The sequence below is a fragment of the Jaculus jaculus genome, chromosome 3, assembly GCF_020740685.1.
Source record: "Jaculus jaculus isolate mJacJac1 chromosome 3, mJacJac1.mat.Y.cur, whole genome shotgun sequence".
NCBI classification, from domain to species: domain Eukaryota; kingdom Metazoa; phylum Chordata; class Mammalia; order Rodentia; family Dipodidae; genus Jaculus; species Jaculus jaculus.
Genome location: NC_059104.1, coordinates 85,292,651 through 85,308,601, shown reverse-complemented (window position 1 = coordinate 85,308,601; position 15,951 = coordinate 85,292,651). Strand labels below are relative to the sequence as shown.

At 42.4% G+C, this 15,951-nt stretch overlaps 1 protein-coding gene across 7 annotated transcripts in view; it reads right to left on the bottom strand.

Annotated features, from left to right (window-relative positions):
- Positions 1–15,951, bottom strand: part of Kirrel3 (kirre like nephrin family adhesion molecule 3) — a 615,828-nt gene that overhangs the window by 501,947 nt on the left and 97,930 nt on the right. The gene's annotated exons all lie outside the window — the stretch shown is intronic.

The window sequence follows — 15,951 nt, the reverse complement described above, 5'->3', positions numbered from 1 at the left end:
CACACTTTCCAAGGAGGATCCTCCTACTTCCTAAATTTAGCTTCTGTTTTATACTATTTCCAAATTCACTACTTTTTCCTTGGCAAGCTGTATTATCCTGAAATCCATCCATAACTGCTGAGATAGGCTGGGAGATGCAATAACCTGGGAGGGTCCACTGTGTGGGGTCTCAAGTCTTAGCCCCTCCTCTTCAGTCCTCTGGGGTCCCCAACATATCCAGGAATGAAGAGACAACAGAATGACACACATGGCTAAAATAATGTTTAACATCAACCAGATATAGGAGATGAAATCAATATAGTGGAAAGAATGCTGCGTTTGTAAGATCTAATCTCTGCTCAACCACAATATGACCCTATGTAAAGCCCATTACCATCAGTTATCCAGAGATGTAGTCACCATGTTCCTGAGGATGGAAGAAGGGCATGGTGCAGCAGGAGGGTAGGTGGAGAACAGGTGAGAGGGGGTGGCATAATTCCTGTATCTACCTGTTTAGTGAGAGAGCCTGGGCAAAGCCTGTGCTGATGTGCATGTCACTTCCTGCCACCATCCACCAGAATCCTACCAGCACCCGTCCTGCATATCCTGAAGAATCAAAGTGAAAACTACATGCCATAAGTATGCGAAAGCACTTGAAATCTGCAAATAGCCTTGCCAACAAATACTCAGTGCATTCTGAATGAGGCAGATGTGTGATCAAGTGAGTTCATTGTCAGGAAGCTAAGAAAAAAGTTGTTAGAGCTTGAAGGCCAGGCAGCAGCAAAGGCTGACTGCAGGCCACTTGCCATGCAGAGCTCATGGGGCCTGGAAGAGGCTTGGAAGTGAGGGGCTCAGTTTGCTCCTCCACCTCAGGCCTGATGTGTTGTCTCATGATCTTAAAGGACCCTTTCACATTCTTTCCACGGCAGGGAAGAACATAGGCAAACACGCTCAAAATTCCAGATTTCCTCTCCCCATTGTCTGCCCCCACCCCTGCTTCTCCTTTCATTAACCATCCTTCCCAGTGGCTGGGCTAGAGACTCTCAGTCAGATGCCATACCATGCTTGCCTCAGCTTCCTGAGAAGACCAGGTGCCTATACTTTCCTGAGGTCCTGCCATCTCAGTATGTCCTACTTCAGCATTCTATGGTTCCCAAGAAGTTTAGTAAAGAGACACAACTGATATTTATTAAGAATCTTCCTTCAGTTCAAGTCTACAGACATTAAGTCCTAGCACAGTTGCAAGACACAGGTGAGGCCCTAAAACACAAATGGCCACTCTTTTCATAGCCACAGGGATAAGAGTGGTGGGTCCCATGGGTGAGTGTATTAGTACATATCTTCCTGTATTGTTGTATGTTTTATTTTGTATGTTGCTGTGGGCTAGGCAGAGAAGGCCTTCTGGGACAGCACAATGTGACCAGTTTTGGTTCACATATCCTCGGGACAACATCACCCCAATGAGGACAGTGAGCAAAATCTATCCACAAAGCTTTCAAATGTCTTCTTGTCAAATTTATATATATTTGCCCTTCCCAGTTGACCTTGCTTTGTTGGTTACATATCTGCTTTTTCTTTCCAAGAGACTAGTTTGCTCTTTCTGGTGCTTTTTGCCTGCTTTCTTTTACTTAGCATTGTTCTCTGGAGACACTGTTGCATGATGGTACATCTACAGCTCATTCCCTTCTGCTGCCAAGGAGGATCACATCCTGTGGACGTACCAAGACCTATTCTGATTTGTTGTTCAATGAGTTCATAGGGAAAAGAAAAAGGAAGAGAAGAAAAACAGGTCAGTTCTTTTTTCTCCATTCAAAACTTTAAGTGATTATAAATCAAGTCTCGTTTCTCAAGTATTTCCTGAGGAAATGGGCAAACACATTAGAGGCTGAGCCAGGGCTTCGGTACACGTACACAGTATTGGGAGGATGCTCTCCAGCCAGGTTCCTGGGACCTGCACATCATGCCTGAAGCTTCTCTGCTTGTATACAAAGACAGCTCACAAAGGCATAAACAATAGAGAACTTTGGAGAAATTATGAGGACAATTTAGAATAGGATAATTATATCTTTTGCACTGTGTTTGGGAAATTAAATTAGCTCTTTTTTTAAATGAAGTTTTCTGGAGATCAATTCTTAAAAAATATAGCTGAAACTATTTTTCTAATACTCTTTGACTTTCATCCCTGCATATCTAAGGAAGTGGCACTTTTAGCCCTTAGCCGTGGCAGCCAATCATAGGCTCTAATTACATTCACTGCATAAATTGTCATGAATAATAAAATTAGTTTAAATAAACCTCCAGTCACAGTTACAAATAACTCTCTGGCGGAGGACCCCACATCTTTTCATTCTCTGGGAAAGGGTCAGTGTGATCTCTGTAGTTAACTTCTTGAATTAAAATGGAGACATAATAATTAGAGGAAGAGGAGAGATGATAGAGCTAGAGTGGGGTCGTGGGGAATGAAGGAGTTGTGGTGCTGGGCAGCTTCATAGAAGAGGACTGTCCTTCCTAAAGCAGCTTTCAGCAGTGCTACCCTCCAGTCAGGGCAGCTGTGACCAGTAATCACAGCCAGGGAATGTTTCACTGACATCTGGAGATGATGGGCTGGCAAGGACCCCATGCCTCATGCTGGAAACCTTTCTGCATGCTCCTTGCACTAGCCAGAAATCCCTGTGTATTTCTGGAAGCACTATGTGGTGGTCTGATGTGATGATTGTCCGCTGTCTGGTCAACTTTCAAATGTATCATATCAAGAACTGTGTCATTCGGATGTGAGGGCGATCTGGCTGCGACATCTGTCACCCCATTGATCACCAGGGTTGATTCGGCTGATCTGGCTGGCTAGGCGGGTGTCCCCTTCCTCCCTCACCGCTCCATGTGCGTCCCTCCCAAAGCTGCGCGCTCGGTCAAAGAGGACGACCTTCCCCGAATAGAGGAGGACCGGTCTTCGGTCAAGGGTATACGAGTAGCTGTGCTCCCCTGCTAGAACCGCCAAACAAGCTCTCAAGAACTGTGTCATTCAATAGCAGCTGAGTCCCCTGGCTGTGGACAGAGGTGTAGTGAAAGTCGTGAATGGTTTGTGCACAGCCTCTGTGAGACACAGAGGTTGCACATCCCAGCCAAGGGCTCCAGGGAACACTGATGGCAATAAAACTGGTCTGCTTCTCTTTTCCTTTGCTGGCCCTACTCAGAATCTTTGCCTTGTTGGATCCCTGCTGAGCTGCTGCAGTGACCAAGAGTCACTAGTGATCCTGACAGTTAAACTAAGTGTCACCAGCCTGGAAAGCCTTCCCCTACCAGAAGGATGGCCCTGTACCCACACCATTCTCCTCACCATTGTCCTCAGCATTACTTCCATTTTGGTCACATGATATTCCCAAATACAACCCCCTCTTTCAATCCTACAACCCTAGTTCCCTTACCAAGAGTCAATTCTCAGGCTGATTGTAGCCCCTCCTGTCCTCATGTGTCTCCCTGCATGTCTGAGCCCATGCCGCTGACTTTATTTAATGAGGTTTATTGTTTGTGCTTAGTAATTTTCAAAGGCCCATCACCCTCTTTGAGTTCACCCTTAGATCTTCAGTCTGTCAGAGAGGTGGGTGTTTGAAGCTGCCGTCATTAATTCAGTACTGAGCTTCTGCATTTAATGGCACATGGGTTTGAAGTATACATAAGCCACAGTGAAAACATCTGAGAAGTGTCCCAAGATACCACATATTATAAAGAGTGATTAGGAAATAGATGGCTTTCTATCATTGCATGCCTTAGAACTTTATTCCTGTATCAAAAAGATTTGGGGATATCAAAATATCACTGGCTGACTCTGATAATGACTTCCCAGAGTTTCAGAATTGGGGCAACAAAGATTTAATTTTAATTATCAGTATCTCCTATTTTACATTTTAAAATCCTCAGTATTGTAAAGGGCAGGGATGCTGGGAGAATGAGTGGAGGAAGGGTGAAGGGAGGAAAGGCGGAGGAGGAAGAACGTGAGGAGGAGGAGGAACATGAGAAGGAGGACCAGAGCTACTCATGTTCTACACAGTGACTACCTTTGCCAGTGTCCCACCATCCAGGGCTGGGTAACTCCTTGGCTGGAGTTGCATGGGGTACTCCACATATAGGTTTGTCTTTTCAGTGCTACTTCTGTCAGGCAGCAAAAGCTTGTCACAGAGAACACATGTGGCCCAGCAACCACGAGAAATGCAGACTTCATCCATCACCTGAAAACCACTTAATTTTGGAATCTAGCCCTAAGCAGCACAGTCAAGAAGCATGGCTGCCAGGGCCTGCTATCCCTACAGCATGGGCAGAGGAGAGGTTAGATATTGAGGCAGTGATGCCATCTATCTCTTTTCCTGTGAAAAGTTCAGAGGGACATGATCCATGAAATGTAGCCCTCAACAATAAATCTCACCTAAGGATATCTGCAAAAACAAGATCTGGGCTTGATGTCAGCTATTTGAATTCTAAGCCATCATTAATATTGGGGATGGTTGGCTCGATCCACTTTCCTGCCAAGCCATGTGCACTGAGGAGGCCTGAATTCTGGTCATGGCTCCTGAGGTATCTTGATGTAGCTCTAGGAAAGTCACACAGCCTCCTTGTCCTTGATGGCCTCTTGGTGAACTTCTAGCAGTTTTCAGCAGTGGAAGTTCTTGTTCCCAGATGGAATTTTACATGGAAGCTCAATATGTAAAATAGCCAAGAGGGACTACCCTGACTGTGGAGTGCTTGCTCTTTTTTTTTTTTCCTTGAAAAATCAGTTATCATTCATCCATAAGGAGGAAAAAAATGACAACCCTGAAAAAATAATTTCTTTTTTACAACCTTATTACAAATGCTGAGCACAGCTGGGAGTAAGGCTGCTCTGTGGTGTGTACGGTGCCAGAGTGTATATATGTGCGTGTTGCTAGTGAGCGTATGTGCATGTTGTTAGAGTGGCATTTTTTTTTGTGTGTGTGTGTGTGTGGCTGTATGCTACTATTGAGTGGATATGGCTGGAGGTCCAATTTTTCTGTGGTTGTTGGTTTCATCTTCAGTATCACATCATGGCCTGAGTTTTATCTCCAGCACTGTGGACACAATATAGTTGAGATGGGACAGGGGCTTTAGATTTTTTTTCTTTTTACATTGCCACTACAGTGTGTACAGCTCAGTGAGCCCCTCAAATGTGAGCAAAAGACTTACACAGGCAGAGATTATCTGCTTGTTGCTGGACACAGACCCCTGCCCGTCCCGTACTGCAGATGTGCTGGATAAGGCTAAGAATTCCAATTGTCTGTTGGATATACCCTGCATGGTATTTTTATGCTGGGCTTGGATTTTGGAGCTACAGCAATTTTTCCCCATTGTCTTCTATCCCTGCATTCTCATTCAGGGAGGATAGGAGAACAGGATACTCTGGAGAAAACTTCAGCATGTTGCATTCATGCAAATAAACATACTGAGTTGCTCAGGCTCCCCTATTTCCACTTTTTTCAAACCACTCACACCCACAGAGATAAACACCTTTTCAAATGGCTATTTTCCTATAATTTCACTTTAAAAATAGTGATGGGGTTATGTCTGATGCCCCTAAATGTCCATCATGCATAAATTTTATCCAGCTCCATGCTACGCAGTAATTAGCAAAGGTAATACTAATTAGGTTTTACAATGTAGTGTGTGTCCCTCTAAACTTAAGTCCTAGCATTTTAAGTTCCTAATGACTGTGAGGTCATTTTCCTATTCTTCATAATAGCAGGGATGTTAATGAGTGCATTTGGTATGCATGGGGATGCCCCTATTTCCTCTTGGGGCTTATTAGCATTTATTGGGGACACTTTACTTAATTTGCTGCTGAGCTCATGCCCTAATAGAAACAATGAACATGTCACCAGAAAGCCTAGAAGTTTTAGGTTCCAGTGCAATCAATCTTATCTGAGGCCCACCTACCTGGATTAGCAGGAGATAATCACTTGTTTTCTTTGGATAAGAAGCTCCATATCCTTCTGGTCCAATCTGCTCAGCTGGTTCACCCCCTCCATCTCCCATTCCTAAATGCATTTAAATCCTTCCTACTTGAAAATATGTTCCTTCTATAGTTGAATGTGTCCCCTAGAAAATCATATATTTGAAAGACGAATAATCAAATTTTACGTGTTAATAGAACTTGGTGGAGGGTCTTTTGGGAGGCAATGAGGATAAGATGAGGTCATAAGGATGGGGCCTCCATGATAGCAAAGGTACCCTTATCAGAAGAGGAAGAGAGACCTGAGTTGGCATGCTTGCTTCATTTCACCCTGCGTTGTCCTCTACCGTATTATGGTTTGGCTAGTTGGCCTTCACCAGATGCCAAAACTGACTTTGAGGTCAAAAGCTTATATTCTTCAATTTCCCAGTTTTCGTTATTCCATTTTTGGCAAGAGTACTATTGGCTATCTTTATTAAAAGTACAAGTGTTATAAATGCCCAAATGCTCACAGTTTCATTCTTTGATCTTACTGAGAGCATACTCGGGTTATTTTGCTACAACTGCTTTTCTTTTGCTTGTTTTGTTTTGTTTTAATTTCTTAGACTGAAAATCCATTAGATTGCTGGTAAAACATCTATCCCTAGACTATATGTGCTTCATGGGTTTTAGGATAGGCTGTTGACAGTATGATGATGTTCATGACAATGGGGAGATGCCAGTAGCTGAAACAGAATTCTTCCCAGTTGCCATTGGAAGCCATGATGAAATATATTTATGTTACTGACATGTCTGTATTATCATGTTCTAGAAGGCTTCATGGGACAATATGTATCTGATAGGCACTTCATGCCTCCCTTCTAAAGGAATGAATAGGAGATGGGTAGAAGCAATATATATGGTATATATGTGTATGTTATATGTATAATTTCATTTATTTACTGTGTCCTTCCCTCTGAGAAATGAACTGTGTTAGGTGTATGAATACAATGCAAAATATGACAGACATCATCCCACCCACCTTGAAATTGCATTCCAATACAATTCCATGGTAGGAGCTAATTCCCTAGTTCATTCTTATTTTCAATCTGTTACTCATAATAAAGAGATCCAGATAGATAAATCAATGGTTGGTTCCATTTACTGAGGAGGGTCAGGGTACTTTGTGAGTCAGCAACAGGCCTCCTGAGCTCTGGTTAAGTGGGGATTACTAGATCAGGAGAAGAAAGGTGTTCTGAACACAGAATAGCATACATGGCATCTCAAAGGGGGAGCAGCAAAGATGTAATACACCAAGAAGGTGGTACTGGATGTAACTAGCCAGCTAGGCTAGTGCTGGAACATAGAGTGCTCTATGTGTACCTACAGTACCCCAACTATGTTCTTGGCAGTGGAAAGCGACTGGAGTCTTAAGCAGAAGAGTAACATGGTCATTTGTGCCCTTTCCTAGTCATAGATGTTTACTTGACCAATGGTCAGAAAAGAGGTCTTGAAATTTTCATGTACTAATCTAGGGGCATTGTATCCATCTAGAGTGGTGGACAGAAACATAGTTCATAATGTCCTCCATCGTCCCTGGGAGTGTTTAGAACACAGGACTCCAAAGTCCTCTTTAAGAACCAGCATATTAAAAATTGAAAGACTAAGCTTCCTTTCATATTCTCTTCCCTCCCTCCTTCTTTTCTCTCTCTTTCCCTTCCTTCCATAGTGGTCTTGGAACCCAAGCCATCATGAATGCTAAGCATAAGCTCTAACATTGAGCTACACCTACAACCCAAGACTGGAGGTGTCAGTTACTTAACGTAAGTGAGGAAGGGTATATTTTGGCTTGTAGTTTGATGGACTATATTCCATAATGGCAGGAAAGGTATGGCGGCAAGAACATGAAACACCTGGTTACATTGCACCCATAGGTGAGCAGAAGAGGGAGGTGAACACTGGTCCTTGGTACACTTTCTCCTTTTCATTTTTCCTGGGACTCCCATTCATAGAATGGTGGCATGTACAGTTTGGTGGGTCTTCCCATCTTAATTAGCCTAATCTTGATATTCCCTCAGAGACTTGCCCAAAGATTTGTCTTCTGGGTGATTCTAAAGCCAATCAAGTTGACAGGTGAGATTAACCATCACATTGCCTTTAAAGGTTCTGTCTCCAGGAAAAGAGATTCTCCACTCCCCAAGGTTGTAGCTCATGATTTCTCCTAGAGCTTCCAGGAAGCCTGATCCCTCAGGAGAAGCTTCCTTCTGGCAAAAGGAAGAGAGAAGGTGGCAAATGCAGCAGAGCAGGCTTCCAGGGTACTCACTCTTGCCACATGGTTCTGCTTTAGGACCATCTAGTCAACCTTACCCAAGCAGGATTCCTTCCTCCTAGTCATTGTATACAGCTGACCCTCTGTCATACATGATCATGTGCTCCACACCAAGACCTTCCAAAGATATGCTCTTTGACAAGGCCTCATATCTTTCCCACTATTCTTTTAGTGGATAAATGAATGCCAAAACATGAAAGAGATGCGTTGGTCACAGGTCCAAGACTGAGCAAGGGACAACTGACTCTTCTGGTTATTCACAGTCCCTGGGCATAGAGTGCTGATGTCTGGCCCCTGGAGCTAGTGGATGTTCAACAATGGTACAATCACCCTCCTAACGTCCTGATTACTACTGTGCTGAGCCTGGTACAGAACTCCGCCTGTCAGGAGCTATGGTCACATGGTCTTGTGACCCAGCTGCCCCCATTGGGCTGGCTGCCTCAGACCTCAGACAATAAATACAACTCATAGTAACACTTAAGATGACATAAAGAGAAGAAAATGCAGTGGCTTTGTCACGAGAGCAAATGGCATATTCTCATAGCTAGATAATACAGAAATAGAGTACATTTGTAATAGACAACAAAAGGATTATCCCCATTCATTTCAAAGCATCCTTCATCCCACTCAGGGATTACATTTCTCTTTACTTATCTTGCAAATAGTTTTTTTTTTTTTTTAATTCCTATTCTCCCTGAAGAGCACACGCATGGCTTATGGCAAATATAAAATGTGGCTGGACTTCTGAGAGTCAAGACCTCCATTAATCATAGGCAAGTCATCCTCCCAGGCCCTGTGAGTCTCCTAATCCACTGTTAGACGGTTATACATGCAAGAACTAACCCCACAGTGTCACGTGCAGAGCTGCCTCTTCTGTGAGGAGGAAAAAATGATCCAAAGAAAGGAGCATGGGAGAGCAAACAGAAGCCAGTGAGGGGTTCCTGAATCCACCAACATCAACTTTGGCCTCCAGATATATACATGTACCCCTCAGCTCTCCTGTGCACCCTCTCTTTTCTGTGTCCTTTGCAGAGCCACTGGCAAGTATGCCTCAAAGAAAACTCAAAGAAAATTCATTGGGAACAGAAAAATAAAATGAAAACCTGAAATGTAAGTAGAACTGAGGACAGTCTAGAAAATGGAATGACATTGAAGGCACCCTAAAGAGCTACTTGGAGAATTTGAGGCCTGTCCACAGGCCTGTGACCACTATCCAGGACAGAGGAGAGCCAGTGAGTTAGCTGGGACTTTACTTTTATAGAGACCCTAGCTGAACTCAGCCTTCAGGTCACAGCATGCCTTGTGGCGGTCACTGGCACGTGGGTATCCACTCTCATTAGGTGTTTCATTTGTAGAATGATCTAGTTCAGCCTCAGTCAAACACATTTCCCTCTTTTATTGTTCCAGCTCTAACCCAATTACATAAAATCACACAGTGGGTCCTCCAACAAGCATTGCTATTTTTTCTTTTGATATTTCTGACTCCCTTTTTTTCTTATTATTTATGTTAGAGAGAAAGAGATAGAGATAGAGATAGAAAGATAGATAGCGAGAGAGAGAGAGAGAGAGAAAGGGAGGGAGAAAGGGAAACAGAGAGGGATAGAATGGGTGCATCAGGGCCTCCAGCCACTGAAACTCCAGACACATACACCACCTTGTGCATCTAGTGTATATGGATTTTGGGGAATCAAACTTGGGTCCCTTTGGCTTTGCAGGCAAACATCTTAACCACTAATCCATCTCTCCAACCCCTCTGACTCCTTTCTTTTGTTCCTTGTGGAGTTAGAGGATTCTAGGAAGAGGTCAGGAACACAGTAAAAATGGATGATGCTCCTCAGGTAAATTTCCAGTGCTAAACAATGCCAAGCATGCTCTTGGGGCCTCTTTATTTCTGCTCTTTATACCAGCCAAGATATCAAAATAATAAAACAGTCTTGTGAGTGTGGACTGCAAATAACACCACCACTAAAGCAGACCTTTTCTCCCCACTGGACAGGGTGAGTACGTGAGGCCTCCTCAGGAAGAACATTGATGTGGTCACAAGAACACTGGTGGTGGTGGTGGTGCCTACTGAATGGTAGTTGTTTTATGATGAGGTGGTCAACTTTCAAAAATGAGTGCACACAACATAGTTGAGGACAGGCTTACTGTAAGGCAGTCAGATCTTCACAGAAAATTATAGGCTATCCATAAGTACTCTTTTACCTTTGCAGTAATATAATAATGATAATGATTATAATATGAACACCTTGATGTGTAAGTCAGCTGAACTCTGGCTCAGTCAATCATGGGTGTTGTTCCTTGGCCATTTAATGCTCAGACTCTTAAACCCCTTTCCCTTTAATGGGAAAGAGAAACTTGCTCCCACAGAGAGTTAAACTCACAGCCTCCTCTTGTTTGTACATAACAGGGCCATTAGAGTATTTTTATTTCCCCTCTCTCCGTGTTGTACAATACCACATCAAAAATACATTTGCAGCAGAGCTTATTTTCTGAAGATGGATAATTTGGTTAAATCTCTTCCACTTTGATTTCATCTCCAGTTTCGGGTGAGCAGCACTACAACATACAGCAGTGAAAGCCCATTTTATTCTCATGAAAAAGAATTTAATGACCCTCTGATATAAAATTGATCCTCTGATAAGATGGCACTTGTGGGTGACTTTGTCAGAAATGTTAAATCAAGTGAGACTGCAGACCCACTGATGCAGGGTACCTCCAGTTAGAACTGGGACTTGAGGGGACCTGCAGTTTGTTCCTTCTTGTGTGGGGGTGAGGGACTTTAGTTGTCACCATGGATGTAATACTAAGTCACTGGCTTCCCACAGAATCAATGCAGTCATCGTGTGACTGCAGGCCATAAGGGCTGGAAATTTTGGGTATCTACCTTATCCATGTAGGCATTCCCCAGGTGTGTTTGTTTTGGTTCTAGTCCTGAAGTAATTGCTTTCTGTCTTGTGGATGGTTGAGGGGAAAAATTCAGATGAAAGTTATTAGTAAGGAGGGAAATAAAAATGACAGAGAAATATTGTTATATGACAGTTAAGTTAGTGAGAATTGACAAATTGGGAAGGAACTGGTGAATATTGGGAAATGAGAATCCTTGTAAACCAGAGTTGAGGATACAAACTGGTTGGTTATTTTAAAGCATACCTGCCAATGCTTAATGAAATTATGTGTGCTAATATCTTAAGTCACAGAAAACTGTCTTATCAGGTGTACGAATGCTGGGATTCTCAGAGTCCCACAGGGATGTAGGGTTAAAAGCGACTTGGTGACCCTTCAAGCAATGTGGATAAATAAAACTTTGAAGATGGAAACAGTTGGAAACAATGAGCTTGGTAGATATCTAACAACACCAATGCTTCTTAACATCAGTGTTGCATAGAACAAGAAACAGTATTTTATGGGTAGCGCAATATCGCTTAAGTAAATTGAAATAATTCACATATAAAATGTACACCCATGCAACAACATGGCATTTTCTATATGAAAACAGATATCAAACGTATTAGATAGTTATCTATCAGTAAAGGAAGGTACATAGGAGTGAGGAGCAAGGATAACAATGGACAATATATATAAGAAAAGAATTTGTAGATGGGTGATAAGCTGTGAAATATGACTAATACAAGTCTTTCCAGTTTATATCCAGCTTAAAGAAACAGCACATAACTCAGAACATGTAGTAAATGCCAAGATAAATGGTGATTTTGATGGTTACAATCCAAGGTTCCTTTTCTAAACGGTCCTCTAAAACTTCTTATATTATCAGTGGGAATGCTATAAGATGGGGGGATTGAGAGACAGTGGGAAAATCTCTTCCACTCTACAGAGCCTTATCTAAGTGATAAAGACTAATGGGAGGTATATGGGTAATTAGTCAGACATAAACTAAATAACCTCAGAGCACTGAACAAGCCAAAGAACCAGGAGATGCACTATGGACTCCTGTCTTATAAAATGGAGACGTCCATGGTGTGTGTGTGTGTGTGTGTGTGTGTGTGTGTGTGTGTGTGTGTGAGAGAGAGAGAGAGAGAGAGAGGGAGGGAGAGGGAGAGAGAGGGAGAAAGAGATAGACCTGGAAAGTGCATTGGCTTAGACTTGAAGATAATGAACATTTAGAGGCTGATCTGAACAGGATCCTGGGTGTTTCTTTATAGCCTTCCACTTCTGGTGGACATTCCTCCGATTGCTGAGAAAAAGTGAATGGAGATCATCAAAGTCATTTGCACTTTGTAAAATGAGACCCAGTAACCATTAAACACAAAATCTCTGATAATATCAGGTAGAAAAAAAAGGTATCACTTATCTTGCCATACAAAGAGAAGGAAGAAGCTGAAAGGCAGATGTGGATGGCTGATTAGCTTCCTGTTCCTGGAATCAAAATAGTGCTTACTTTTCTCCTTCCATTGAAACAACTTGAAGCAAGGCAGGGGAAGATAAAAATGCCTCACAACTGGTTCACCAGTCAGCTTTTTGCAGTCATGCCATTTGTCAGACCACATAAGTCCTAGGCTGAGCTTCAAGAAAGAAGCTGTAGTAAAAGGTGCTATCAAGCAAAAGGGCTGGATAGGGGTTGATTGAGACCATGGCTGGAAAGACGTTGCCTTGAAGTCCTGTAGCAGCTGAGTATACCACTTAGTTTATGCAAGATCTTTAAGCCTGGCTAAAAGTGTGACTTGGAAGCCTAGTGGTTGGGTTTATATATTAGAAAGGAAGACACAAGCAAGGGTGTGTGGTGGGGAATGTGGAATGCTAGAGTGGGTCACTGACCTTTGGCTTAAATCTTTTGCAAAATCCATGCCACCCTTCCATTAGGCAAATTTACTGCTGTGAAAAGCAACAAAACATCCTATTATTGCTTCATGATTGGTGTTTTATAAGAGACATAGTCAGCTGGTGAGTACAATTCTTTACTCTCCAATCCAACTATTTTGCACAGAGAAGGTCTAATACTTCATGATTAGTGTGTCTATTCCTATGGGTGTAAAAATACAGCTGTCACCTAACTTAGAGCAAGTAGTCAAATACTTTAATATTTCCCTTTCAGCCCCAGATCTCCTGAATTCTTCAAACCAAAGACTTATTCATCACCAATGATGAAGGGGAATGTAGATTCACTGAGGGTTTCTAACTATGCAAAACTTTCCTTGGCTTCATGTGAGATACGCAAGGAACAGTGAAAGCAAGGATAGAAAGGAAAAAAGAAAAAAAGGAAAGGAAAAGAAATACACACAAAGAAAGAAAAGGTTGCTAGTTTAGTGATGGTAGACTGGTAAGGCTATTCCTCTTAATAAAGCACTTCCATTCCTTTCCTTCTACAAAGGGTTAAATAAAAAGGTAATTAAACAATGATTTCTTTATAAGTGCTGGACTTCTGAGGCCTGTTTTCTCTGTTGGAAAAAAAATAGATTTAAGATAATGGCCCTATTCTCCTCAGAATAAATTAAGCTTAGAGATAAAGAATTCCATTACTAATGCCTTTCAGCAAAGCCCAGGCATCCTTTAAAGTCAAACTTTAAAGTATAACGTGCCGTGATCTTGTTGAAATCTTTCCTGTAATGATATTTAAGTGATGGGCAGGGGTATCAATGGTTCAGGCAAAGTATTGATTGTATACCTTCAGGGCTGCACAGCTCCTTCAGATATTCTGTTTGAGGGAAAGCATTGCACTTATTTAAAGGTGTGTTCAAAACAGTTGCAGGTTAACTCAAGTAGCTGATTTGGGGTTTTTAGCTATAGGAAGAAGAACAAAATGGGAAGCAAGAGAGGAAAGCTAGGATCTTGGAAGAGACCCAAGGTAGAAATCTATGGTCAGGACTGAGGCATGGCACTAGGAGCCAGGCTCAGAGATGCTGGCTCTGATGAACTCATGGTACCTGCTGCAAGCTGAAGATTCTTCTGCTTCAGCTCTTTTCCTTGTTTTCTTTACTATGGGAAGTGCTGGAAAAGAAGTCTTCACTTTTGTGGCAAGAAGTTGTACTGTTTCTCTTGAGGAGCCAGGGCTACTTGTAGAGAAGAAAGCTACGTGGTAGCCTGAACAAACTCTGCACAGTCTTAGCAAATCCATGCCCATTCTTTCAAGAGGGCTATAGAAAGAGCCAGAGGGAGGATGCAGACTGTTTTATCAGCAAGAAATGAGGATATTGACTGGAGGAAACATAGGTGAGGGCTGATGGGCTGATGGGATGATGGGGACCTTGCTGGGAATCTCTTATAGAAACCAGAAGCTCTTGACACACCATTAATGATCTGAATCATTTTCTGTGCTAGTCAGTTTTCTGCCACTGTAGCAAAATATCTGAGATGATTAACTTCAAAGGTTTATTGGGCTCATGATTTCAGAAGTTTTGGACTGTGATTGCTTGGCTCATCACTAGGGGGCTATGGCAAAATAACACATCATGGCAGGGATCACATAGTAAAACATCACTGCTCACATGGTGGCAGAAGCAATAAGACGGTGCTGGAAGGGCAGATCAATGACCTTACTTTTTCCCCCAGGCCCTGCCTCCTAAAAGTTCATCCAATTTATGCCACAGGCCAGACACCAAGGCTTCAACCCCTGAGCATTCATAGAATATTTCAGATCCAAACTATTGCAGTATTCTGTTTAAGTCACCACTTGAATGTTTTTAGGTTTTTTTTTGCATATGGTGTGCATATGTGATTTGCCCGTGTATGTATGTGTGTGAGCACGTGTGTGTTTATATGTCCATGTGTGTATGTGTGCGAACACATGTGTTTATATGCCATGTATGTATGTCCATGAGCACGTGTATTTATATGCCATGTGTGTATGTGTGAGCATGCATGTTTATATGCCCATGTGTGTATGTGTGTGAGCACGCGTGTTTATATGCCCATGTGTCTTAGCATGGGCATGTGTGTTTATATGCTCATGTGTGTATGTGTGTGAGCATGTGTTTATATGCCCATGTGTGTATGTGCATGAGCATGTGTGTTTATATGTCCATGTGTGTGAGCACGTGAGTTTATATGATCACGTGTGTCTTAGCATGGGCACGTGTGTTTTTATGCTAATGTGTGTATGTGTGTGAGTACATTGGTTTATATTCTCATGTGTGTCTGTGCATGAGCATGTGTGTTTATATGCCTATATGTATATGTGTGAGCACATGTGCACATGCATGTGAGGCAGGAAGTTGGTATCTGATAGATCTTCTTTGCTTGCTCTTCACTTTATTTGCAGAGATAGAGTCTCTCTTTGAACCAAAAGATCACCAATTTGGGTAGTCTAGTGAATCACCTGGACATGAGGATTCCCAGTCTCTGCCTTCTGAGCACTGGGATCATAGGCTGGCCATATCTGCCTGGCATCTGTTGGGGATCTGAAATCTGGTCCTCACACTTATAGGTCAAGCACTTTATCCACTCAACCATCTTCTTTACCCCACAACTTGGGTGTTTAAAGCCATCATATGCGATACTGATAGACTGATAGGTTTGAAAGTTCAAAATCATCTCCTCTAGATGGTCAGAACAATTGTGAAGGCAGAGGCTATCCCTGTTATTCACGTGCTACATAAAATTCATGCTGCTGGGGATACTTAGTACAAACTATTCAAGAATTGGTTTTCCTTCTTGAAATAAGAAACAATCAATGAATTTGCCCAGAACAGATGTCACCATAGAGTTTTTTATGTAAAATGATAACAGTGGTTGCCAGGTAGCTTTGGGGACAGCC